Below are 26,666 nucleotides of genomic sequence, written 5' to 3'. Positions count from 1 at the left end.
AGAGAGTCAAAATTATGCTGACAGAAAGGGGTGAGTTTATGGAAATTCTCTGCCTTGTATGTCATGGAGCTGGTGTTTTTAGTTTTTCTTGGCTCGAGTGTGAGAACTGCTGCTTGAGAGATGGAGCACCCGGGATGAGGGACCCTGGAGATAAGGCTCTGGTTTACCGAGTGATTTATGAGGGAGCGGGAGTATTTAATAGGGTGCTGAATATAAGTTTCTGTAATGAATGATGATGCTTTTATTTTGTATTCTCTTATGTAACTTAACTGGTTTGAATATTTTAAAATAGCCCCTTTAGTAAACCAGGTCTTTCAAAATCTAAAATGAATACAACCTTAGTCACAACCTTTTCTGTAATGAGAAGCAGCAATTCATCTCTTAAGGAGAGCAGAAACAATATATTCAACTTTTATTTTAAACAGAGATTAAATAAAATCTTGCTCTAAAGAGTTAAAAATGAACAGTTTAAAAATAAATAAAATCTTAAAGAACTTTTGCAATAGGTTTGTCAGGGAATTGGATTAGCATTTTGTTTTAGAATTAGAATTCGGTTATTTGACCTGTACAGGCTTTTATGTTTTGATTGGGAATGAATTACTGATATCAATGGAAACTTAAGGACGAGTCACAAAATCTTTGAGAAATTTCTTAGGAATTTTTTTTTGTTTTTACCTCTCAGCTGTTAGATCGATAGCCAAATGCTAGAGAAGTGGCAAGGATTTCTGGCAAAAAGAAAACTACTAAGCAACATGCCTTTTTTAATGCTAAGTATTTTATTTAAACAAATTTATTGAATTTATTGGAGTGACACCTGTTAATAAAATTATACAGGTTCCAGGTGCACAATTCTACAACCCATCATCTGAACACTGCATTGTGCATTCATCTCCCCTCCCTCCAGTCAGGTCTTCCGCCATCCCCGTGAGAACATTTCTGAGCACACACTCAGGTTCACAGGTAAAATGGAATAACCAGTACTGAAAACTAGGAATTTGCCATTTAGGCGTCGGCATGAGGCTTTGTCTCCCACCTATTTTGAAATTAATTTTGAAGTTCTAACCAGGCGTTCCCAAACTATGGCCCGCGGGCCGCAGGCGGCCCCCTGAGGCCATTTATTCCCCCCCCCCCCCGTTGCACTTCTGGAAGGGGCACCTCTTTCATTGGTGGTCAGTGAGAGGAGCACTGTATGTGGTGGCCCTCCAACGGTCTGAGGGACAGTGAACTGGCCCCCTGTGTAAAAAGTTTGGTGACCCCTGTCTCTGCTCTGAAGGCTTGTGTGAGTCCCATTCCCTTGGCCTGGCTACAGTAACTAGAGATTGACAAATCATAATTCTTTTAATTAGGATTATTTTTTTAAAATGTGAAGGGCCTCCTCTGTGCCACAGACTCTGCAGTATCTTGGGGATGCCAGGGGGTGGTGATGTGGTTCTCGCCCATAAGTTGCTCGTGGTCAAGTAGGATAAGTGAATCTTCACTTATGGGTGGATGAGGCAGGTAGAGAGGGCTATTCTGATGTATAATTGTGTGTGCATTTAATACATGTATAGTTTGTGTATCCCCATAGTTAATTAATTACTAAATTAAATTTGTTTTCTATTGCTGCACAACAAATTACTGTACACTTCGTACCTTGAACTGACTCCCACCTGTTATCTTACAGTTTCTGTGGGTTGGGAGCCTGAGCGCCGTTGAACTGGCTCTCAGCTCAGCTCTCAGAAGGCTGCAGTCAGGTAGTGGCCCAGCCCTGTTTCCTTTGAAGGTGTGAATGGGGAAGATTCCACTTCTAAGCTTAGTCAAGTTTGTTAGCAGAACTTTTTTTTGTCGTTGTGAGACTATGTCCCTGTTTCCAGCTGGGGGCTTGCTCTCAGCCCTTAGAGGCCCCTGCAGGTCCTTGCTAGGTGTCCCCCTCAGCAGCTCTGTCACCACCACGAGGCAGCTCTCTTCTTTAAAGCCAGAAAGTGAGTCTTTCACTCCCTATTCTACTGAGTTGGAGTCTTACCTGGTGTAACTTGGCATCGTCTTCCTTTGCCATGTTCTGTTGGTTAGAAGCAAGTCTCAGATTCTGCCTGCACTCAAGGGAGGGGTTCATACAGAGGTGTGACCGGTCGGGGGCAGAATTCACCTCGGAATTCTGCCCACCACAATGCATTTCTGGCGATTCCTCTGACCTCTGTTCCCAAGCAATGTGAGCATTCAAATCCTGGGGAGACTGATGAGAGCACTCCCATCAAGGAAGAAAATGTATCCTCTGGAAAACCAGAAGTGGATTGTTTCTTCCTCTAGTACAGGGGTCCCCAAACTTTTTACACAGGGGGCCAGTTCACTGTCCCTCAGACCATTGGAGGGCCGGACTATAAAAAAAACTATGAACAAATCCCTGTGCACACTGCACATATCTTATTTTAAAGTAAAAAAACAAAATGAGAACAAATACAATATTTAAAATAAAGAACAAGTAAATTTAAATCAAGAAACTGACCAGTATTTCAATGGGAACTATGCTCCTCTCACTGACCACCAATGAAAGAGGTGCCCCTTCCGGAAGTGCGGCGGGGGCCGGATAAATGGCCTCAGGGGACCGTAGTTTGGGGACCCCTGCTCTAGTAGGTAGAAAACGGGAGGGGTGAGTCATGACAGGAAGGAGTTACATAAAAACAGGTAGGTGTTTGGCTCATGTATTTGGGGCAGACCTCTATAGGAATCTCGCAGTCTCCTCTGGCTAGACACAGTCATTTTGTTTATCTGGATGTCTTAGCATTGGCTGATCACTCAGGAGTGACATATGGCAGAAGCCCACTTTGAGGAACAAGTCTCCTGGAAAGTACACTGCAGCACACAAGCTAGACAGATGGTGGCTTATTCAACCTTGGACAGGAGTATAATCCTACACATTGGCAGGCTGGGTGCTGAGCGGTGTTTGTGGTATCTGAGGCAGAGCTGACTGAGTTTACCTGAAACTGCTTTGTAAGGCGGTCACCTCGTGTGACCCGGGATGGCTTGATGCACACACAGTGTACTCATCAAGTTGGGATGAGTATGCTGGTGACAGATTGTGCGACCTGGAAGTGGACAGAGTCTGGAGGATTAAAGAGAGGATGTTCTACCAGCTGGGAGGAGGGCAGGTGTGAAGACAGCCTTGGGGACAGAATCATGGGTGTTATCACCCTCGCTAGGGTTGCATTAAGTGGGGTTGGTGCTGCTCCCACAGAACTGAACAAGAACTTCATGGGAAGAAAAAGGTGCGGCTGGGCCTGCCCTCTTTGCGGTTAAGGGTGGGTGTGTGGGTGTGTGGTCGCAGGCTAATTTGTATTGTTAAGAAAGATGATGGTCTTTTCACAAGCATAATTAGCATGTGTATGATTTTAAAAAACGATGAATCCAATAAGGATATTGTCCATTATTTGTCTGTGTCCCTTTACTGACGAAAAGGCCTGTGTGTTTGGAGGAACGAGTGTGGACCCTTTGACTGAAAGAGAAGGACTCGGTGCCCCCGTGTCCATAGAGAGCCGGCAGGGAGATCTTGTGCCCTGTTCAGTCGCATTCCTTACCCCAGAGTTTTTACTTATTCCCTCTTCCTTTTCTTTATTATTTGTTGCTTATTTTTATATGCTTATTTTATCCATTTTTGTATATATTTGTGACTTTAATTGCGATAGTTGTCAAATATTTTTTGGCACTTAGGGAAGGGGATGGTGTGTTAAGTGAACGCAGGAAATAGCTCACTGAAATTTTTTATTTTTCCTTTTAGCAGTTCAAGCTCTACATTTGTAACATCAAACTGCTCTCTCTTGTAAGACCATTTCAAGAACGGGCGTCGGCATTCATACAGCGTAACAGGTGAGTAGAATTTAGACTCTTCTTTTTGATAATGTTTGTGAAGCAGAGCTTGTCACAGCACTAACCATTCTGAGATGGTGTTCTTCTCAAGAAAGTTATACCGACTTCTAGGTGTGAAAACTACTAATTTAGTTTTTTTCTAATAGGAGGAAAGTTGCATGATATCAGATTATATATGACTTTTTTGTTTAATGCACTAGTATATTCACAACGGGCTGTGAGTATATATAAAATAAATATTTCTGGATTTACTAAAATACCTGAAGAAGAATAACTTTGCTATTCAACTTGTATAAGTTGAACTGCTCAGCCTGAGCATTTAATATTTAATGCCCAGATACTTAAGAATGTTTAAGATCTGTGAGAAAGAGATTCTTTATTTCTTGTTCTAAATTCTTTGTTTTGCTTGGTTTCTTTCTTTTTTTTTTTTTTTTTTTTTTTATTTTTCTGAAGCTGGAAACGGGAAGAGACAGTCAGACAAACTCCCGCATGCGCCCGACCGTGATCCACCCGGCACGCCCACCAGGGGCAACGCTCTGCCCACCAGGGGGCGATGCTCTGCCCCTCCGGGGCGTCGCTCTGCCGCGACCAGAGCCACTCTAGCGCCTGGGGCAGAGGCCACAGAGCCATCCCCAGCGCCTGGGCCATCTTTGCTCCAATGGAGCCTTGGCTGCGGGAGGGGAAGAGAGAGACAGAGAGGAAGGGGGGGTGGAGAAGCAAATGGGCGCTTCTCCTATGTGCCCTGGCCGGGAATCGAACCCGGGTCCCCCGCACGCCAGGCCGACGCTCCACCGCTGAGCCAACCGGCCAGGGCCTTGCTTGGTTTCTTACTTTATAAACTGAGGGTAATAATGTGGTTGCCACAAGAAGTAAGTGAGCCACCATCCTTAAAACAGCAGTCGGCATATAGCGCACACTGCGTAAATGTCAGTTTCTTTCTCTCTCAGCCACGGTGACATCAAGTGAGCAGGTTTTTCTTTGTATGAGTAGTGCCACAGTGAAGGGGGCTGACTTCCTGATTTACTGCATTTGGGTTTCTGTTGTGTGCCTGTGTGTTTCTTTTTGGAGGGTGGGGTGTAAGCGGCCCGGGCCTTGGGGTTTCTGTAAGGATATAGAAGCGTAGGTGACACTTCGGTGTTTCGGTCATCTCCGGACATCCTCCGACTCCAAGCCTGAATCGGAGCCAGCCCCAGCGGGGGTAGTCAGCGAGGGTGCCAGGGGCACCCTGCTCCCCTCAGCCTGCCCGCCACCAGCTCGTCACCTGGGACGGCCTCTTCATGCCTCTGTGCCTCTGTTGTGTCAGTGATTTTAGCGATTCCTGTCCTGCTCAAGTGCCAGGCTGCGGAGAGCTTCGGCTGAAGAAACAGATGAGTCTTCAGGAAAGGAAGAAAGTTTATAAAATATGAAGTGTAGCTTTTTTCCTAAATTTTTAATGTGCCAAGTATAACTCATTATTTAGGCCAATTTTTTTACTAGAATGTGAGCTCTGTAAGGTCAAGAGTTGGCCTCCCCCACCCGCTCACTTTTCTTTTTATCTTTAGGGCCTAAAACACTTCCTGGTACACAGGAATTCAAAAACACTTTTGTCAAATGAAATGAATTGATGATTATCCCTTCTGGAGGCTCATTTAGCCTTTTTGTCTGTGCTAGTTGGAAACAGATGAGGCAGTTGGAGATTCGGGAGGGATTTAATGTGCTTCCTCATTGAGTCTCATAGAAACGTGAATGTAAATGGACTTTCCACCATTTGGAACCTTCCTAAAATTGGAGGTGCTAAGAAGTACACAGTGTGTGACAAACCACACTTTGAACCTGTGTGGGTATAGTTCCTCTGTATTGCTGAGTGTGTGTAATTCCGGCATGGATTTCACTACCAGATAGCTGTCAACTCAGAGCCCATTCAATGGGCTCTCTCAGGGTGGACAGTCAGCTTTTAGGGGGAGCGTTCAGGCTGTGTGTCTCATAGATGTTTAATGCCTGAGGAAATACTTCTCATTCGTGATTCTTTATTACTCAACAGGGCAGCATGATGTTTGAGAATCCCTTGTCTTCCCTGACTTGCTGAGTGTGGCTGCGTTGGGCTATTTTTCTTCTATAATTTGGCACACCCACCACCAGCTCCAAGTGGCGGTGGCAACTCATCTTTAACAGGGCCAGATATATGGTTTAATTTCTCTTTCATCATCTCAGATGCAGTCCTTTTTGACTTTTCCCACCAAAAACGAAAACTGTCTTTAAGCGGAATTTTACTGAGGATATCAGTGGACTGTGCCCCTAAGGAGACTGGGTGGCTTGATGTACAAAATTTCAATAAAAGTAGGAATAATTCTTGCAAATTATGTAAGTTTCCAATTCCCCCCCATATATGGGGTTACTGCCTTCTGTCAGTTATTTTAAGCAACTTTCAAAATTGGTAATGGAAAACTTTTTCTTGACTGTATTACTGCGTATGGGTTTTAAATACGAAGCTCCTTTGCTCCCTCTGAATTCAGAGCAGCGAAAGACAGACCTCCGTCTGCAAAGCTGCATGTCGCTCGTGCGTCTCCGGTCATTCTCAAGCTCATGCTGGGATTCTGAGGTGTCACAAGAACTTTTGCGTGTCTAAGATAGGTTCTTAGAGTGGACCATCTCGGGCTTGAGATTTGCTTTGTTACTTGTAAAGTCCTGGCCCTTAAAGCTCACAGCTGGACCGTGAGATGTTCCTAAGTGCTGATAAGACAGACAGGCGGCAGGTCCCGGTGCCGTGTTTGCTTGGCTGGGAGGGAAGGCCCGACGAGGTCTGGAGTTTTGCATTAACTACAGAATGCGCCTGTCTTAGTGTAACTGGATTTTTAAGAGTTGCTTTTAAAATGGGCTGGGTCCCCACATTTAGGTTGTTACTACATGTATTTTAAAACTTCAGCCTCCTTGATAAGTCCAGTGACGTGTGTGCCTTTTGCCGTGTCGCGTGACATGTGTAAGGTCGGCTCAGGTTCTGTCCTTGCCACTGTCATCGTGCACCGTGTTACCCATGGCAAGTCTCACCCTCTGTGAGTCTCAACCCTTCTCATCTTTAAATGGGATAATATTTATCTTGTGAAATTTTGTGAAGATGCTTAATTCAGCGTTTAATGCACAGTAGGAGCTCAGTGCATGTCAGTGATGATTTTTGCATCCAAATGCTGGCTCTTCCCTCGGGACTGTGTGCTGACATGGTTAGAGGAAGAGAGAGCCTAGAGGCACAGATCTCTCTGTCCTCTTTCGGGACTGAGGAGGGTTGCTGAGGAGCTTACTTGCTAGAGCCAGGCATGGTGGTGTGCTGGTGCTGGGGACTCAGCTGGATGTAAGTGAAGAAATCATTCTTCAAACTTGTGCTCCATTTTCTGTCCTCTTCAGGAGAGAACGAGATCTCGGACTTAGATCTGGTTGGCTCTCAGCACAGATAAGAAAGGTTTAGGTGGGGGAAATCCCACTTCTCTGTTGGTTTTCTTCAGTCTTTAAGGGATCTGAACTGGATGGTGAGGACCAGGGAGTCATTTGAAAAGCTTCTAGCATTAGACATGTGGCCCCAGTGGGGAGATGCTCCAGCAATGAACAAATAACTTTAGATGTAAGTAATGCATCCTTGTGCTAAATTTAAACTTTTAAGGTAAATCAAAGAGGATCAGTAGTGCTGGGGGAAGGGTAACCTTGTGTTAGGCCCCTGATGTCTACTCTGGTAAATAGAGTAATGCTTGTTTTCTCTGGAGGTGTCCTTGGTGTAGTGTACAGTGAAATAGATTAAACCATGAACATGAAATCAAACAAAAACATTGAGAGCTATGGTGTAAATAAATGACCGTGTTGTGCTGGGGATTCCCTGACATGAAGGAGGATTTACACTCTGTCTCACCGTTAGGTTAAGGTCATTCAGAGGCTGTACTAAGACTTCCTGTCTGTTGGGGAAGTGGGGCAGTTGGAGGTCGGTGCTCCTCTAGCCTTGCAGGTTTTCATCAGGGAGGTAGAGCCAAGGTTCCCAGTGGGTGGGCTTCTGGGACAGAGCATAGTTTTAGGTTCCTCCTTGGCTTCTGAGAACCAACCAGAAGGGCTTTCCAGGTCTTATCCAGGCCCTTCCTCCAGCCTACCCCATGTCTACGCAGCATCAGGGGACTCAGGTCGGAGCTCCTGCTCGTCGCTTTCCCTCGTTCTTCAGCTTCAAGGTTAAGAGTGCACTGTAAATAATTGAAACTCAGCAAGGGCACCAGGGATCCTGTGAGCCAAGTTTGAATTAGGGGAAAACAGCAGTGCAAAAGGGAAGGCCAGCAGGCAGGAATACCGCTTCTATTTTTATTTATTTATTCATTTACTTTATCCAAAATTTGTTATGAATTGATTTTAGAGAGAGAAGAAGGGAGAGCGAGATCTGTTTCTGTATGTGCCCTGCCCAGGACTCAGACCAGCTGGCAACCTCTGCTTCCAGACAAGGCTCTAACAAACCGAGCCAGTCAGCCAGGGCAGGAATACCACTTTCAGAGGCTGGGAAGAGAAACTCATTACCTCTGTCATTTCTGTCTGTGGCCTTGGAACTTGGGATTTTTCCTCTGCTATTTGTTGGATCTGTTCTTCTATTATTAGATTATACATATTATTTTCTTATTAAGTAGACATTCAGATTTGTATTAGAAAAACACCTTTACTTTTCTCTTTAAAACCAAACATGCTAGCAGCTTCACCAGTGGGTGCCTAGCATGGTAGTGTCAGACTGCTAAAAAGCTAACAAATTTTCCACCTAAAAACTTTGTGGGGGAGGCTTGGGAGAGGGGCGTGGGGAAGAGTATAAAAATAAAATTTCCAGAGATTGTGGGTTGCTTGGTGGCGTGTGTATCTTTCCATGGTGCGGGAGCTTAGAAATAGCATCGCTTTTTATGGGCTTCTCAGCAGCAGCTCAGAAATTTGGCTTTGTGGGCGGAGTCGCTCTGTGTGGGCGAGGCAGCCTCTGCAGCCTGTGGGGGGCAGTGCCTGGCAGCCTGCCCTGGCACTGTCTCTGTCTGTCTTCCTGCCTCCCTGCTCCCCGCTTGGTGTCACCCGGATGAACAGCACTCAAGTGTAAAATGTGCTTTCCAAGGTCAGATTTTTGTGGTGACTTGCCTGTGGCAACTGATGCCAGCTGTAGCAGACGGAGTCTCAGCGGTCCCCACGAAGTCGCATTTGGTACATGTGTGAGGGCAGTCACTGGGAGTGGGAGGTGCCCTTCAGGGCTGCTGGGTGTCAGACTGGCAGTGTCTCTTTGAGTCTATCTGAGATCCCTCCTCTTAGAGTCTTGATATCAGTGTGGTGGATGGGCCACCCGTTCAGAAGGAGTCCTTCTGGATTCTTAAAATTTGTTATAGTTACATAATTCTTACAAATAGAGGTAGGTTGCCAAGTGTTTCTCAAATTCAGTGCAGAAAAGGAAATGGAAGGAGGCCACTGGGACAGAAGTTTTTAACCCCTCGAGGACCCAGGAGATTTGTGAATTCCTTGAAATTGTGCCTGTTTCTACAGAGAAAGCCAGGGATTTAATGGGATTCTCAATAAGGCTTTGACCTCCAACAAAGTTGAGTGTTTGCAGTAGAGCGTGAGATGTGAAGTACATTCACCTTGGAAAGTCGTTTTGGAAACGTAATGAATTGGGCAGAGGGAGACATGGGCAGGATTGAGGAGGACAGGCAGACAGCAGAGACGGAGCCAGGAATAAACGGTGCAATCTGACAACATGAAGGGGACTCCTGAAGGTTTCTACTGGGGTTTTTCTTTGTAGGCTTTCCTCTGGAACTTCATATAATACTCGCTTCTGAGTTGGGGAAGATTCCTACTGAAGGTTGCTTGGTGATGCTTGCTTAACTTTGCAAGCTCACGACATGGGAGAGGAGTCCGCTGCACACGGGATATCCGAGTCTGTGGGGCTCCAGCCTGCAATTGATTTATTTATTTATTTTTTGTATTTTTCTGAAGCTGGAAACGGGGAGAGACAGTCAGACAGACTCCCGCATGCGCCCTACCGGGATCCACCCGGCACGCCCACCAGGGGCAACGCTTTGCCCACCAGGGGGCGATGCTCTGCCTCTCCGGGGCGTCGCTCTGCTGCGACCAGAGCCACTCTAGCGCCTGGGGCAGAGGCCAAGGAGCCATCCCCAGCGCCCGGGCCATCTTTGCTCCAATGGAGCCTTGCCTGCGGGAGGGGAAGAGAGAGACAGAGAGGAAGGAGGGGGTGGGGGGTGGAGAAGCAAATGGGCGCTTCTCCTATGTGCCCTGGCCGGGAATCGAACCCGGGTCCCCCGCACGCCAGGCCGACGCTCTACCACTGAGCCAACCGGCCAGGGCCCAGCCTGCAATTTAATAAGCAGTTTTTCACTTCTTTCCCTGGGGATCCCCTTTGCCATGGTTCTCCGTATTTTTCTGCACCTGGGCATTATGATAGTGAAGCCAGGGACGTGCTTGTCCAGTGGAGGAAAAGCCGGGCAGCGAGTGCTTTCTTCGAACTTTCCCAGCACACTGTTGCCGTCGGCCTGCGCAGCAGCGCCGCAACTTCCTGCCTTCCCTTGGATGCGCCAGTCCCAGTTAGGAGATGGGATTGCGGAGTCAGTGTACAGATAATCTACAAGCACAGAGCATGATAACGCTGAGTGGTCATGTAGGAAAGAGTGCCCGGGACAGGTCAGGAGTGGGGCTCAGGCCGCCTGGGCTGTGGGTTCCATCGAGGAACAGAAGTTTCCCCGTTGAGTCCATAGATGTAGCTGGTGCTGTTGGGCTTGTCAGTTATGACAGCCATTTCTCTGGCTCCCAGGGCAGAGTGGAAGGCAGTGCTCTGGCGATGGGCCATCAGGGCATGGAGGACTCATTCTAAAACACTCTGCAACCTTAGCCTCCATTTACTTTTTTTAAATTGAATTTATCGGGCTGACATTGGTTAATAGAATTACATAGGCTTCAGGTGTTCAGTTCTGTAAGACATCATCTGCATATTGTAGTGTGGGTTTCCCACCCCGAGTCAGAGCTACCTCCGTCACTGTCTCTCCTCCCTTGACCCTCTTTACTGCCCACCCCTTTCCCTCTGGAAATCACCGTGCTGGGGTCTGTGCACGTGTACTTTCTACAAGTTGCAAAGCTGCTACCTATTATGCAGGTTCTGTTCTGACTGAATATTTTACCTGCTCTTCTATTTCAAGAGCGAGGATGCGTTTGGCTTTCTTCATCTCTAAACTTGGGTTGAGCTGCACTGACCAGCCCAGTGACTGGGCAGGGAGTTCCTCTTCCTGTGGAGTCAGTCTGGCATGCCCCACATCCAGCACCTCATTCTCCACGTCTCTCTACCCCCATTCATTTCATGAAATGAGAAAGTGCACTGGGATTTTTGAATCATTTTAAGTTCAAGTTGTTTCAGAGGTCTGTGTGGGTTTGGGAAGTGTTGTTTATAAGGGTTCTTTTGAGTCCTCGTCAAAGAACTTGCTACCACTTCATGTTGTGATACTTCAGCTAGTTACTTAGGTCTTTACTTTTCATTGGTTCTCAAGCATTCTGTTTCTCCTTTTTTAAAAAAACAATCGTGGTAAACTATACCTAATATGAAGAGTTCAGAAGCCTTGTGTACTACTGGTGGGGGTACAGCTGCTATATGGAAGACAGTATGTATGAACCATTTTGAAGTGTACAGTTCAGTGGCATTAACTGACTGTGTTCACATTGTTGTACAACTCTCACCGTCATCCACCCCCAGAACTATTTTTTATCTTAAAAACTCAAACCCTCTACCCATTGAACCCTAACTCTGCGTCCCCCCACCCCAACCCCTGGTGACCACTATTCTCCTTTCTGTCTCTAGCTGCCTCAGATAAGGGGCGTCATACAGTATTCATCTTTTTGTGGCTGGCTTATTTCACTTGAGCATAATGTCCTCAAGGTTTATCCATGCTGTAGCATGTGGCAGAATTTCCTTCCTTTTAAGAATGAATAATATTTTATTGTATGGCTAGACCACATTTTGTTTATCCACTTGCCTATCAATGGGCACTTGGCTTGCTTCCACTGTTTGGCTATTGTGAGCGATGTTACTGTGAACATGGGTGTCCGGGTGTCTCTCAGAGTCCCTGCTTTCAGTTCTTTTGGTTATCTTCCTTTTTTTAAAAAAATATTTTTTATTTATTCATTTTAGAGAGGAGAGAGAGAGAAGGGGGGAGGAGCAGGAAGCATCAACTCCCATATGTGCCTTGACCAGGCAAGCCCAGGGTTTCGAACTGGTGACCTCAGTGTTTCCAGATCAACGCTTTATCCACTGCGCCACCGCAGGTCAAGCTCTTACTTTAAAAAAAAAAAAAAATTAAGCTCCCCAAACTTATTCTTCTAAAGCATACTCTCAACTAGACACCATTAGGAATTCAAAAGAAAGGTATACTCAAGTGTGGAGGTGATCTACTTGAAATGACAAGATTTACAAGTGTGAACTAATTAAAGGGAAGAAACAGAGCAGAACTGAGAGCTGTGCTTTCCTGTAGAGGGAATGAATATCATTAGGGGCTAGCAAGCTCCCGGTGCACCTTTCAGAGGGAGGCGTGGTTCTAGACCAGACGCCAGCTAGGCCCAAGTCCCCGGCCTCCGGGAGCCCACTCGGCCCGCAGGCTGCTCTTGTGTCGTCAGGGCTGCTGGTAGGGGAGACTGACAGGAAACGGGAAGAAATAGAAAAATGGGAATGTTTCTGGTCAGACTTATTTTTCTCGAAAATTAGAAAATATAAAATTCTGACCCTTTCAGGGATTTGGCATGGTGATAGTGCCAACTTGGACTTGGTGAACTTGTTAAGGACACTACTCTTTTATGGATTCTTGCTGTATTGGCCAAGAGTTTGCTTAAAGGCTTTAATCACTGTAAAAAAAAAATAATAGAAGACTGGATAAAGAAGATGTGGCACATATACACCATGGTATACTATTCAGCCATAAGAAATGATGACATCGGATCATTTACAACAAAATGGTGGGATCTTGATAACATAATACAGAGTGAAATAAGTAAATCAGAAAAAAACAAGAACTGCAGGATTCCATACATTGGTGGGACATAAAAACGAGACTAAGAGGTGGTGGTTATGGGGTGCGGGGGGAGGGAAGGAGGGAAGGAGGAGAGGGGGAGGGGGAGGGGCACAAAGAAAACTAGATAGAAGGTGACGGAAGACAATCTGACTTTGGGTGATGAGTATGCAACAGAATGGAATGACAAGATAACCTGGACATGTTTTCTTTGAATATATGTACCCTGATTTATTGATGTCACCCCATTAAAATTAATAAAAATTTATTTATAAAACAAAACAACAAAAAAAATTGTGACCCTTTAATTATAAATAAATAAGGTCACATAAATAATGTGACCTTTACACTATTTATGATCAGAATTCTTCATATTTTTATGGGAATGTCTTAAAACTAACATATGCAGTAGGAAGGCTTTCACGTTAAGGTTATGGAATCAAGTCATTGCGGTGCCTTCTGCGTAGTGTGGCAGCTTATAAGGGCAGGGGCGCCTGCCAGCTGTGCCTCCTTGGTCTGTAGTGCGTGAAATGTGCCATCCGATCAAGAAATACAACTAATATGTGAGTATAGAGAAGCATGTCTCTATCTGGGCAAACCTTGGCTTTTAAAAGTGTGTGGAGATATTTGTAAGTCGCCAAGACAAAGCAGCTGTTGTTGGCAGAGGAGCAGTGGAAAAATAAGGCTGACAACCAGCTGTATTTGATAAAATTTATTTATTTATTTTAAATTTATTTACTTTTATTTTTTAATATTTTTTAAGTGAGAAGAGGGGAGATAGACAGACTCCTCCTCCATGCACCCCGACTGAAATCCACCTGGCAGCCCCTGTCTGGGACCAATGCTTGAATCAACTGAGCTATCCTCCATGCCTAGGCCGAGGCTCGAACCACACAAGGAACTGGCTGTGAGAGGGGAAGAGAGAGAGAAGGGGGAGACAGAGGGGAAGAGAAGTACACGGTCTCTTCTCCTGTGTGCCCTGACTGGGGATCGAACCTGGGATGTCCGCACGCCAGGCTGGCGCTCTATCCACTGAGCCAGCTGACCAGGGCCTTAAATTTATTTATTTATTTATTTATCTATTTATCTATCTATTTATTTATTTATTTTTTGTATTTCTCTGAAGCTGGAAACGGGGAGAGACAGTCAGACAAACTCCCGCATGCGCCCGACCGGGATCCACCCAGCACGCCCACCAGGGGCGACGCTCTGCCCACCAGGGGGCGATGCTCTGCCCCTCCGGGGTGTCGCTCTGCCGTGACCAGAGCCACTCTAGAGCCTGGGGCAGAGGCCAAGGAGCCATCCCCAGTGCCCAGGCCACCTTTGCTCCAATGGAGCCTCGCTGCGGGAGGAGAAGAGAGAGACAGAGAGGAAGGAGAGGGGGAGGGGTGGAGAAGCAGATGGGCGCTTCTCCTGTGTGCCCTGGCCAGGAATCGAACCCGGGACTTCTTTATGCCAGGCCGACGCTCTACCGCTGAGCCAACCGGCCAGGGTCTTAAATTTATTTTTAACATACATATGCAGAGTTCCAGCTATGTGCTGGGCACTCCACAGTGGACTTGAGCATAAAGATGAAACAGGTTCTGTCTTATAGAGATACTTTTTTTTTTTTTTAACAGAGACAGAGAGAGAGAGAGAGAGAGAGAGACAGACAGACAGACAGGAACAAAGAGAGATGAGAAGCATCAATCATCAGTTTTTTGTTGCGATACCTTAGTTGTTCATTGATCGCTTTCTCAGACGTGCCTTGACCACGGGCCTTCAGCAGACCGAGTAACCCCTTGCTCGAGCTAGTGACCTTGGGTCTAAGCTGGTGAGCTTTTTGCTCAAGCCTGATGAGCCCGCGCTCAAGCTGGCGACTCAGGGTCTCGAACCTGGGTCTTTCACATCCTAGTCTGACACTCTATCCACTGCGCCACCGCCTAGTCAGGCGGGTTCTGTCTTATAAAGGGACTCATGATCTGGTGGAGAAGACCCACAAGTATGTATGGTCATAGTCTGTAGTATCATACACTTAGCACAGGTGCTGGGGGATTCAGACCAGAAGTATTTGTGTACACCTGTGTGGGAAGGTTTGTGGATACACTCACCAGGTAGTGACATTTGAAATGGGTCTTTAAAGCATGAGCTGTAGTTTGCCAGGTGGCAAATGTAAAGAGAAACCATTCTGAGCACAGAGGAGGACTCACACAATTGCATAGGTGTGAGAAAACCAGCGGTGTGTTAGGGGGAATAGCAAAACAGTTGAGATGTAGGGTATGTGGGAAGGAAGGCAACAGATGAAGATAAGGTTAGATAAGAAGGTTGGAGCCAGACCATAAAGTATTTGAATGCTGTGTGTAGATAGATTATCCTGTAAAGTAGGGAGCACCATTTCTGTGCTTTTCAGGGAAGATGTCATTAGATATGTATAGAAGTTGAGCCTGCTGGCCATGGGTTGGAGTGAATGGAGGGGAGACAGAAGCTGAGATCAGCCAGAAAGAGCAATGAGGAGGCTCTTCCAGGGCAGAGGCGCAAAGGCCTGAACGAGGCAGCAGTGACAGAAGGGGGCCTGCAGCAGAGAGGCCTGGGGCCTGTACATTGAGCAAATGTGGCTTCCGAAATGGCTTTGGGATTTAGTCTTGGGTAAGTGAGATGATGGTATGAGCTGAGATAGGCAGCATAGGAGCTGGAGCTCACGCAGGATGAGACTCCTTGACTGACAAGCCTAGGACTTCCACGAACAGTTACTATATAGATAGTGTCTCAGGCTGGAAGAGCTTGTGACAACAAGATGAAGACTTGGCGATCATTAGCATATGGCAAGACGATTTCAAAGATACAGAGCAAAGAAGAGAGCAGGCCTCCGAAAAGGGCGTGAAAGCCGCAAATATATAACTGTCTTATAATGGTGATCTATTCTCTTGTGAAATTTTTGTCTATGTCTCACGAGTTGTCAGAAAACAGTTGTTAAGCTTTAATATTTTGTAGTGCTGTGTGTATCCTTTTAACTCATCAGTACAGCCTTAGAGATTTTCCCCGTTGGTATATCCATTATCCAGGGTATTTCCTGACTATGCCTGGATACCCTAGGCCTGTTGCAATTCGCATTCACTCTTGTATATACCATCTAAAAAATTGCCCCAAATAGTGTGTATTATAGTCAGCCTTCAATTGGCATGATTTTGGCTAGTGTACTCCTGGTTTCAAAATTCCCTGACCTAATATCCTGCCTTCTTCCTCTAACTACTCATAAGAACTGTTAAGAATTTCACCCCATTTGTCAATTCTCTCTCAGTAAAGCTGGGAAAAAAAGAATTTTGCCCCATCTCAAAATGCAGTTGGAAAGATTTCACTGTTGATATTCTGCCATGAGAAACTGGGAACACTCAAAAGCTTTGTAATTAATCTTTCACAAATGCATTTTAATGGCTATTACTTTATTAATACATGATCAAAGATAAGGATAAAATGGGTCTTATATTCTAGAGCTCCTAGGTTAGACCTGCTATAGAGATATGAAAAATGAATTCTTGCTTCGGTTTGGAAGGTAGGTGAGGTGGTGGAAGACATCTTTTGGATGAATAATCTACTCTTGGCTTGTGCACACTTATTACATTCTTGTCTCCTGCCCTGGCCTGCTGATTTGACTTCGTGCAGTATGCGCAGATATTTTCTCTGTCATTTGCTCCACATTTTAGAGGAGGCTCCCACATTCTTCTTATTACTATTCTGATTTTGGATGGAATTTATTTTGTATGAGTGGAGAAACATGAAGAACGAACTTAGTCTAAATTTAAATAATATGATTGAATATTTATTTCAGAGAAATTGCTAGTAATTTAAACTTCCTGCATTGAGAATAATAAATAGAAGATCAGTTAAAGAAATACTGATGATATTGGTTTAATGCAGAGAAAAATGTTAAAAACTGGCCGGTTGGCTCAATGGTAGAGCGTCGGCCTGGCATGCAGGAGTCCCGGGTTTGATTCCCAGCCAGGGCACACAGGAGAAGCGCCCATCTGCTTCTCCACCCCTCCCCCTCTCCTTCCTCTTGTCTCTCTCTTCCCCTCCCACAGCCAAGGCTCCATTGGAGCAAAGTTGGCCCAGGTGCTGAAGATGGCTCCATGGCCTCTGCCTCAGGTGCTAGAATGGCCCTGGTTGCAACAGAGCAACGCCTCAGATGGGCAGAGCATTGCTCCCTGGTGGGCATGCTGGGTGGATCCTGGTCGGGTGCATGCGGGAGTCTGTCTGACTGCCTCCCCGTTTCCAACTTCAGAAAAATACAAAAAAACAAACAAACAAAAACTATTAATCAAAGGAGTCAAAGGTATTAAGGCAGAATGTACCTGCATTGCTCATTTTAGTTTAATCATTTGTTTTTGGAGTTTATAGAAAATGTAATATAGACCTAGAAGCCATCAGGTAAATAACTAGGTATGGTTATTATTATCTCCAAAGTAATTACTCTATTCCACAAAGAAGGTGGAATGGGAATAATTAATAATTTAGATTCCTGTCACATTTTGAACTGAAGATACACTTCTGTAGCCATTCTAATTGTGCTTTATGTTTTTTTAATTGATAAAACACAGCAGTGTTACAGTGCTTCAACTAAATGTTAATAGACTATAACCCAGAATAAAATGCCCCAACCTCAATTTCAAATGACTGAAGTGAAATGATCTCTTTTTAATCATCTTCCATTATGTTAGGCCAAATTACACCAATAAAAGTCTATCTATTCCATATCTGTTTAAAGCATACGATCTACTGAAGTTGAAAGACTTTGGCCATTTAAATTAGAGTTCATTACACTAAAACTATCTCAAGTTTATAGCAAAGGAAAATTTAATTGACGATAGGGCCAGATTTACAACTTTGGCTATTTCACACTAAAACATTGTTCAATTAATACCATTTTAATAAACTTTAAAAAAGAATCTATAAAAGAATTAGCATAATATTGTGACTACAAATGAAAAATGCTTTAAAAACCGTTGCTACCAGGTGAATCAAGGGTCATAATAACAATCCTACCAACCTTGGCAATTGCTCATACCTTCTTTCCTTTAGTGACAGTGACAAAGCAGTAATGATATATAACTACTGATATAATTGTCTTACTTAGTAGAATTTAAAATACCACCTAGAAGAAAAATAAACAGGAACGGGGCTTTGGCGGAAGAACTAAAACAGTGGAAACAGCAGCGCCCAAGCTTTTGGACATTTTGGCAATTAGGGGCTTTTAGAGACCCAACTGGACTTTGTAAGGAACTCGGGCTCTGCAACAATTCAGAATGCTCTACTGCAGCGGCCCCGGCGGGGTCGCCTAAAGCCATCGGAAAACACATAATGCATATCAGGTATTTACATTCCGAATCATAACTGTAGTAAAATTACAGTTATGAAGTAGCCACCAAAATTATTTTTTGGTTTGGGGTCACCGCAACATGAGGAACTGTATTGCGGGGTCACGGCGTTAGAAAGGTTGAGAACCACTGCTCTACTGCTTGGTATTTCACACATTACTTGAAGGGTTCCAACACTAGACCTGCTTAGTAGTAGTTCTGAGTGTACTCTGAGCTTGTGTTATATTATCCCGAGTTCTAAAAGTCAAATAGTTCAGTTTCAAAATATATATAATGGTTTACTCTTCAGGGACTTAAATCACATGATATTTATCTTCTTATTTGTCCTTACTGTAAAGATGGATAAACTGAATGAGAGATTATGTGAGGCATATGATAGTATTTGTGATAACTCTTATACCGTTAGAAAGGATTAAAAGAGTAGTGTAGATTGCAACACATTGAACTGTTCAAGGACTCATAATTGTGTAAATAAAAGTAAGATTTAGTACTTTTAGTTGGTTAATGGTCTAAGCACTTAACTTTAAACCTTCAGGAGTGTTATGCTTTTAATTTGCAGTTGATTAAAAAAATTGACTTTAGTTTTTATGAACTTTAGTTTTTAGTGGAGAAAGTATATATAGGATTGTGGTTAAGAATGGCTAGTTGTTCATGATAAAATTTTGCAAAGTACAGAATCATAGATAGAACAGATTGATGTTTGCCAGGGTAGAAGAGGTTTGGTGAGCTGAGTGAAAAAGGTGAAGGTAAGAAGTACAAATTGGTAGTCATAGAATAATGACGCGGATGTAAAGTACAGCATAGGGAATATTGTCAATAACATTGTAATAACTATTTATAGTACTAGTCGGGTCCTGGAAATATCACGGGAGGGGGGTGGCACTTGGTGAGGTATACGATCATCTAACCACTAGCTGTACACCTGAAATGAATACAAAATAATATTGAATATAATCTATAATTAAAAATAAAATAAAAAATTTGCAAAGTAAAAGATAGATTATTGGGAAAAAAAAGATAGATTATTGGTACAATCATCCAGGGCCTATCTGTTCCTGTGGTAGAGTTCTCTGCTCGCCTGTAGACCCAGCTGTGGCCAGTCCTGAACCATGGGGGCTGCCATGGAGAGTCAGAGTTATGGAGACAGTAACAGCTGGATTGCAGACCCCCAGCTGCACGCTCTTCCTTGCTTAAGTTGGGTGCTTGAGCTTCTAGGGGTGAAGAGTTATGTTCAAGAATAGGCTTCCTCCCACTTAAAGAAGAGCCACACTCTATCTCAGCCTTCCATGTGGATATCGAGGGGTCACATGAGAGGTATACCAGTCTGTGGGGAAACCACTGTCACACTCTGTGTGTTTGGGTCAGGACAGGAAGACTGACTCCCCACCCATGTGTGTAGCTTCCCCAGATCTAGTTGTGTAGTTCTCCTGCACTGGGAGGTGTGGGCTCAGAGGCTGGGTAGGACTACGCCACTGGAGAAGACCTTCAGTCCTTAGGACAGTTGATGGAGCAAGCAGGGCCCTGACAGCTGAAGCTTCCTCTTTGCTGGTGGGGGCATCATTCCTTCTGCTGAATATCATCGGACTGGATTACTTTGTTTCCCCAGGATTATCAGGGACCTTTGTCCCATGATCCTTGAGGAGAAAGAAAAAGGGAATTCCTTTCTGTCTTATGGTTTTTCATAGAAAAGCTTTACTACTTTGGATGCCTACAATGTTTAGCTAGTAGTCAGTGTGATGATTAATTCTTTGTGTCAATCTGAGTTGGCTGCGGGGTGCCCAGATGAACATCTGTGTGTGTGTCTGTGAGTGTGTTTCCGGACTAGCTTAGCATTTGAGTTGGTGGACTTGGTATAGTTTTCTCCCTATACTGTGGTGACCATCATGTAATCCACTCAAGGTCTGCATAGAACACAAGGTGGGTGAATTTGCCCCCATTGCTTCCTGTGTGCCTGCTGCAGCTGTGACATTGGTCTCCTGCCCTTTGATTGGGATTTGCACCATTGGCTCCTCTGGTTCTCAGGACTTTGGACTCAAACTGGAATTATAACTCTGACTTTCCTGATTTGCAGCTTGCGGATGCAGATCATGGGGCTTCTCAGCCTCCGTAATTGTATGTGCCAATTTCTTATAATCTCTCTCTCTCTCTCTCTCCTATTAGTTCTGTTACTCTGGAGAGCCCTGACTATTACAGTCTGTTTCAGATTTTGTAAAGGCATCCTCTTTGTTAATCTGGTTTTGTTTATATCATAAGAATTCTTCTACAATCTTAACCTTAATAGCTAACTTACTCTGGATAAAATATTCCTGAAGCCATTAGAACACTATCCAATTTTTGTTTGGCCAGAAGAATTGATAGCTGTTTAAAGTTCTATTTATTTACTTTCTTCAGTTTTCTCCTTTTCTTTATTTATTCTACAGGCAGGTGTTCTTTTATTTTATTTTATTTTATTTATTTATTTTTTTGCATTTTTCTGAAGCTGGAAACAGGGAGAGACAGTCAGACAGACTCCCGCATGCGCCCGACCGGGATCCACCCGGCACGCCCACCAGGGGCGATGCTCTGCCCACCAGGGGGCGATGCTCTGCCCATCCTGGGCGTCGCCATGTTGCAACCAGAGCCACTCTAGCGCCTGGGGCAGAGGCCACAGAGCCATCCCCAGCGCCCGGGCCATCTTTGCTCCAATGGAGCCTTGGCTGCGGGAGGGGAAGAGAGAGACAGAGAGGAAGGCGCGGTGAAGGGGTGGAGAAGCAAATAGGTGCTTCTCCTGTGTGCCCTGGCCGGGAATCGAACCCGGGTCCTCCGCACGCTAGGCCGACGCTCTACCGCTGAGCCAACCGGCCAGGGCCCAGGCAGGTGTTCTTTTAAAAAAACGTATTTGGGCTTGTTTTAGGCACCGTTTTATGCCTTATTCCTGTACTGGTATGTGCATATTTTCTTTGATAAGCAAAATCAGTGGGTCTTGAGAGTTCTGTTGTCCACCATTGGATGTGTGGCCTACTGCTCATTAGTGGTCAGCAGCAAAACACTTAGTAAGGTATCGCACTAATTAAAAGTCAGGCATTGGGTATATTCTAAGAAGTTAGAACATACAGAAAAATGAAAAAGTCTTTTATTCTTAAATTAAATCATAGCTGGTTTATCTGAAACCTTTGCTTCTAAGGTGGGCCTATAAAAATATAATAGGATACAGTCTACGTAAGGGTCATCATTTCCAGGACCAGTGACCAAATACCCCGCCCTTGCTCTGCACCACGGCTTTCTGAGGGAAGGTCAGCCCACACAGGGGCTGGATCCAGAGCTGCTGTGATCTACAAGGATTTTAATTCCATGAGACTAACTAAACTCTGAGGTAGTTTCTCAGTTAACAGGCAAGAAAACCTAAAAAAACCTAAAATGGACTGTCAAGAGCAGGCGTCCCCAAACTACGGCCCGCGGGCCGCATGCAGCCCCCTGAGGCCATTTATCTGGCCCTCCACCACCGCACTGCCGGAAGGGGCATCTCTTTCATTGGTGGTCAGTGAGAGGAGCATTGTATGTGGTGGCCCTCCAACGGTCTGAGGGACAGTGAACTGGCCCCCTGTGTAAAAAGTTTGGGGACCCCTGGTCAAGAGACTGTGTTTGAGGAGTGGTGTAGTCGCCACACGTGTCCTCCTCCCCGCGGCCGGTCTGTGCTTGCTGACACCTTTACCTGTTCAGCCGAGGCTCAGTCTTTCTTCTCCAGAAAACACAGTGGTGAGTGATCTGAGCAGCAGCAGAGCCCTCCCTGCCACCAGCAGGGGCATCCAAACACAAAATTAGTTTTTATTTATTTTTGACTTTTTTCTTTTTTAAATTAATTTTAATTTATTGTGCTAACATGGATTCAAGTGTCCCACTCAATGTAACACCCTCACCCCCAACCATGTGCCCCCCATTACACCCCTTTTGTCCCCCTTCCCCTAGCTTCCTCCCTCTCTTCCCTCTGGGATTTGCTGTCCTGTGATCTGTATCTCTGTGTTATGTGTATATAATTTACTAATCCCCTCACCTTCTCTGATCCCATCCCCTCACCCCCCTTCCCTCTGACAGCTGTCCCTCTGGTCCCTGTGACCCTACTTCTGCCTCTATTCCGTTCCTCAGTTCACTTTATTCATTAGATTCCACATATAAGTGAGATGATATGATATTTGTCTTTCTCTGCCTGGCTTATTTCACTTAGCACAATAATCTCCAGGTCCCTCCATGCCATTGCAAAAGGTAAGATTTCCTTCTTTTTCACAGCCACGTAGTATGCCATTCTGTAAATGTACCACAGCTTTTTAATCCACTTGTCCACTGATGTACACTTGAATGGGCTGCTTCCAGACCCTGGCTATTGTAAACAATGCTGCAGTAAACATGGGGGTTTATATTGTCTTTGAATCAGTGATTTAGTATTCTTAGAACATACTCCTAAAAGAGGGATGACTGGATCAAAAGGCAGTTCCATTTTTAATTTTTTGAGTAATCTTCAGTCTGCATTCCCACCAGCAGTGCAGGAGGGTTCCCTTTTCTCCACATCCTCGCCAGCACTTACTGTGTGTTGTTTTGTTAATGAGCGCCATTCTGACTAGTGTGAGGTGATATTGCATTGTGGTTTTAATTTGCATTTCTCTGATGAATAGTGATGTTGAACATGTTTTCGTATGCCTATGAACCATCTGTATGTCCTCTTTAGAGAAGCGTCTATGCAGTTCCTTTGCCCATTTTTAAATTGGATTGTTTACCTTCCTAGTGTTGAGTTTTAGAAGTTCTTTATAAATTTTGGTTATTAACTCCTTATCAGACTTGTTGGCGAATATGTTCTCCCATTGTGTGGGTTGTCTTTGAATTTTGTTAATAGTGTCTTTTGCTATGCAAAAGCTTTTTAGTTTAATATAGTCCCATTTGTTTATTTTGTCCTTTACTTCACTTGCCCGTGGAGATAAATCAGCAAAAATATTGCTATGAGAGATATCAGAGAGTTTACTTGCCTGTGTTTTCTTTTAAGATGTTTATAGTTTCATAACTTACATTTAAGTCTTTTTTCTATTTTGAGTTTATTTTTGTGAATGTTGTAAGTTGGTGGTCTAGTTTCATTTTTTTGCATGTACCTCTCCAATTTTTCCAACACCATTTACAATATTAAAGAGATTATCTTTACTCCATTGTGTGCTCTTACCTCCTTTTTCAAATCTCAATTGACCATAAAGGCGTGGGTTTATTTCAGTTTTTATTTTTTTATTCACTCATTCAATCATTTGTTCATTTATTTATTCAGTAAATAATTATTGAGTGCTTGTTGTTTGAAACCATAAAATACACACTAGTTTTGGCAAAAACCTTTTATGAATTGAATTGTGGAGTTGGAGAAGCTCGGGGTTAGACAGTGGTAGCGATTTGCTCCTGGTCACTGAGCATTTGAACGAAACAGCAGGAACCTGACTCAGGTCTCTGGGGCCCTTGTGTCTCTTTCCCCTCAGCACAGGCTACACCCTTCTTTCTCTCACAGCAGATGCTGCAGACGAGTCTAGTCTGAACTGCGGCGGCTCATTCCATACTGTGACAACTAAGACCTTAAGATTCTTAGAAGCATTGAGGGTGACATTCAATACAAAAGTGATTTGTCTTTAAGGTCTTCTGAATTTTATCAAAGCAATGTTTCTGAGGAATAAAATGTGCCATATTATGACCAATGTAATTTTTTTCTGCAATCTTAGGCTTATAATTATTTTTGGAAAGTTGTATGTTTTGTGCTTGAGATAGACCGAGTGTCCCATCAGAAGTTGTCTGATTACCAGGGAAATATTGCCCTCAGATCTAGCTCAGGCTACTTTTTGAGCCAACCAGATGAAGTTTTGGAAGATGTTCGAATAAAACAAAATGTTTTCTTCTAGGCTACCAAAAAGAAGTGCTAGATATTGGGTGGTTTTTTTTTTTTTTTTTCTGAAGCTAGAAACAGGGAGGCAGTCAGACAGACTCCCGCATGCACCCGACTGGAATCCACCCGGCACGCCCACCAGGGGGCAATGCTCTGCCCATCTGGGGCGTTGCTCTGTTGCAACCAGGGCCATTCTAGTGCCTGAGGCAGAGGCCATGGAGCCATCATCAGCCATGGAGCCTTGGCTGCAGGAAGGGAAGAGAGAGACAGAGAGGAAGGAGAGGGAGAGAGGTGGGGAAGCAGATAGGCGCTTCTCCTGTGTGCCCTGGTCTGGAATGGAACCCGGGACTCCTGCATGCCAGGCCAATGCTCTACCACTGAGCCAACTGGCCAGGGCTATTGGGTGTTTTTTATTTATTCAGACCTTGTGTAAGTGACAAGGAAGCACTGTGGGATTCGGGGTCCTGGCCGGAGCTATTTGGTTGCTATTTGATAAAGCATTTATGAAGACCTTGGTTTATTGTCTTAAGTGTTTCAAAAGCGTATGGAAAATTGTAACAATGATATGCATATGTATTATTTGTGGGTTGGCTGCTGACATTATTCCTGGGTGTGTTTGTGAATATTTGTGATTCTGTGAGCTATACTCTATTCCGGTTGTTTTCTCCAGCTAATTCAGATGATCAAGTAGTTTGAGATGACTATAGGTCAGGGTCACTTGAGTTATGAAATATTTTTAGTATTTAGAAATATTCTGGGCAGTCTTCAGTCTTCATGCTTAGGGATAACCCTTCACAATATCAAATGAAGTGGTACATCTCCATTTTGAGAAAAGAGAGAGGACACTATTGGGGTAAGTTTTCTCATGCACAGTTCTACTTCAATTATAATTTAATGCAGATGTTGAAAACCTTTAAAAATTGTGCCTTCAGGTGAAGAAATTGAAGCCACAAGCCCACTAGGAGGCAATGCTTTGCCTATCTGGGGCCCTTGCTCCATTGCAATCGGAGCCATTTTTTTAAGCATCTGAGGTGGAGGCCATGGAGCCATCCTCAGTGCCCAGGGCCAACTTGCTCCATTGAGCCATGGCTGTAGGAGAGGAGGAGAAGAGAGAGCGAGAAAGAGATAGATAGAGAGAAGTGAGGGGGGAGGAAGTGGTGGAGAAGCAGATGGGCACTTCTCCTGTGTGCCCTGACCGGGAATCGAACCCAGGACTTCCACACGCCGGGTCGACGTCGACTCTAATGCAATGTTGACTTCTTCACTTTTAGGCAGACACATGATGAAAACACAAACTTGAAGTCACTGGCTTAGATCTTGACAAAGTTACAGATTTTTCAACATTCTTTGAAGCATTGGAGCTTGGGTCAGCATTCCTCGTAATTCTGTTTTATATCCTTTCTGTAGCCTCTGTGGAATTAAATCTATTTTTATTTTTGGAAGGTGGATCTTTCTGTGGACATATTCATTTAGTAGAGCGGATAAAGGGAGAGGAGACATTTCCAGATTGCTGCTGAGAAGCTTTTACCACATAGACAAACTGTAGCTGATCTCCTGTGTTAGTGTGTGCTGGTTTGACGATGATTATTTTACGGCCTCTCTTTCCCCTCTACCATCTCTGAACCATACTGAAGTTATTCAGTTAAATTTAGATGCATGAAGAGAACACCTACTCCTGTATACGCTGTGCAAATGTATGCAAATGATATACAAGGGAGCTGGCTGGACTGGGAGACTGGATTACACCAGCACTTGGCATCCCAGAAGAAACATGGTAGCAGTTATTTATGGTTCAGTTTTGAATTAAGTCATAACTTGAGGATACCTTTCCATTCGCAAAGTCTGACTGCCTCACTGAGAAAGAAAGACGTCTTGGACGAATGTCGCCTTCACTCTTCTTTTTCACATTGCACGTGGATTTTCAGGTGTCAGTATTACTTCATTAGTCGCAGTCACCTCTGCTGAATATCTTTGAAGCTACTTTTAAAATTTACCTTTAAACTTTTTTTTTTTTTTAATATTGCACTTTACCTTGCTTTTAGTCCCAGAAAATCTGATGTTAATGGCCCTGTCTGAGGTAGGCCTGTCTTCTTTAGGGCGCTTAGAGGAGTCAGGCTCACAGGTTTGTGGACTGGAAGAGTCCTTTGGTACAAGTGGTAGCTCTCTATAAATTCATGGTAAATTATTTGAGAGGTTGGGATGACATATTTGTACAAGTAGTTCTTTTAATTAATGGCTATTTAATTTTAAGTCTATAAAGTAAGCTAAGAAATGTACATGTTAAACGCTAGTTTCTACCTGTTTTAAAGGGCTGATGATGGTCAAGCTGACCATCACTTGATGCTATAGTCTGGGAACAGATCAGAAGGACCTGACCAGAAATGGCTTAAATAAGAGATAATTAGGATAGTGTGTTTGTACAATGGCTTGAGTCCTTCAATCTGAATACATTTCAAGAGATTTTTGTCATGAGAAGGATGAGGTCTGTGTGTACAGCTGTTATTAATAGAAGATCAAATTATATAATTTTTTTTAGAACTGAGAGGAACCAAAGCTATTATATATATATTCAAA

The 26,666-nt window shown here is 44.2% G+C and overlaps 1 protein-coding gene across 6 annotated transcripts in view; it reads left to right on the top strand.

Annotated features, from left to right (window-relative positions):
- The window catches only part of LDLRAD4 (low density lipoprotein receptor class A domain containing 4), a 597,062-nt gene that overhangs the window by 90,317 nt on the left and 480,079 nt on the right, over positions 1 to 26,666 (top strand). For all 6 annotated transcript variants that reach the window (XM_066246383.1, XM_066246384.1, XM_066246385.1 and 3 more), the window contains exon 2: positions 3,752 to 3,840. The gene's annotated coding sequence lies outside the window, so the exon portion shown is untranslated. The remainder of the gene's footprint in view (positions 1 to 3,751; positions 3,841 to 26,666) is intronic.

Source organism: Saccopteryx bilineata, chromosome 11 (assembly GCF_036850765.1).
Source record: "Saccopteryx bilineata isolate mSacBil1 chromosome 11, mSacBil1_pri_phased_curated, whole genome shotgun sequence".
Lineage (NCBI taxonomy): Eukaryota > Metazoa > Chordata > Mammalia > Chiroptera > Emballonuridae > Saccopteryx > Saccopteryx bilineata.
The sequence above is the reverse complement of the archived record's forward strand: the minus strand, read 5'-3'. Positions and strand labels throughout refer to the sequence as shown.